A 1,381-nucleotide genomic window follows, 5' to 3' on the forward strand; every position below is an offset into this window, starting at 1 on the left:
AGACACTCCAGAAGAGGGCGCCAGATCTCGTTACGGATGGTTGTGAGCCACCATGTGGTTGCTGGGATTTGAACTCTGGACCTTCGGAAGAGCAGTCGGTGCTCTTACCCACTGAGCCATCTCGCCAGCCCCTGTGTTGCTTTTTAAACTGTTCCACAGACATATATTCTCCTTTGGATTTCAGTCTGAGTTATTCTGTGAATTATTATTTCATAAGACCATTTGGAACTCTTTATGTATTCTACTTGAAAGGTAGAATGAATTGATTTCAAGGAATTTAGGATTTAAAGTAACACTGTGTGGTGCCTCTGGTAAACTGAAAGGTAAGACGGGCCGGGAGAGATGGCTCAGCAGTTATGAGCTCCTGTTGTTCTCACAGAAAGCCTGGGATCAGTTCCTGTTCACAACATTCTGTTATTGCAGTTCAAAGGGACCTTACGACATACTGTTCTGGCCTCTATAGGGTCTTATGTGTGTGGTGCACAGATATACATGTGTGCAAAACACTCATACATGTAATTTTTTTAAAAATTATTTTTGTCAACAGGGTCTCACTATTCACTGTGATTAACCCTAAACTTACTGTGTTAACCAGGCAGGCCTCAAACTCATAAAACTCCTCTTGTCCCTGCCTCCTTAATGTTGGGATTGAAGGCATCTGCCATCACACCCAGCAAAAATAAAAAAAATCTTTATGTTGTTCTTGGTGGCACATACCTCTAATGTCAGCATTTAAGAGATAGAAGTGTGTGGCTTTCTTGGAGTTCAAGGCAAGCCTAGTCTACATAATGAGTTTCAGATCTGCCAGAGGTACATGATGTCTCAACATAAATAAATAATCTTAAGGAAAAAAATGGGGTGGGAGGCTGTGATTGGGATGTAAAGTGAATAAATTAATGGAAAAAAGCAAAGAAGGCTGTAAATTCCTTGTAAAATTCTTTTAGTGTCATCACTAATTTTTATTCATAATCTCTACTCCTTTAGTGTAGAACACTGGAATTTAAGTTTATGTCTTTTGGGGGTTTTGTTTTGTTTTTATGTGAATGGATTATAAAATGTCACGAGCAAGGTTTTTGACTTTAGCTTTCTATCATGGAAATTTTTCTCCTATATATTTAGGCCGATCCCTATGATAAAATATATCTTGAATACACAGTTCAGTTCCATGCTTAATTTGATATCCTCTGTTACAGGAAATGAAGGACTGTGTGTGCCCTCAAGATGGTGGGGCTCCTGTCTTGGAGAAGAGGAAGAAGTCTATGCTGCACGCATTGGTGTATACAACAAGAAGTATTTGGTTGCAGTACTCCTACAGAACAGCACTCCATGCCCTGTGACAGTGTGCTTGTGTGAGCTTTCCAGTGACATTCATGGTCAGCCA

General features: G+C 40.0%; 1 long non-coding RNA gene across 1 annotated transcript in view; it reads left to right on the forward strand.

The window, feature by feature from the left end:
* LOC110310000 overlaps positions 1-1,370 on the forward strand; it is a 24,467-nt gene extending 23,097 nt beyond the window's left edge. The window contains exon 3 of the long non-coding RNA XR_003834987.1: positions 1,194-1,370. This is a non-coding gene — a long non-coding RNA (uncharacterized LOC110310000). The remainder of the gene's footprint in view (positions 1-1,193) is intronic.
* The last annotated feature ends 11 nt before the right edge of the window (positions 1,371-1,381 follow it).

Source organism: Mus caroli, chromosome 15 (assembly GCF_900094665.2).
Source record: "Mus caroli chromosome 15, CAROLI_EIJ_v1.1, whole genome shotgun sequence".
Lineage (NCBI taxonomy): Eukaryota > Metazoa > Chordata > Mammalia > Rodentia > Muridae > Mus > Mus caroli.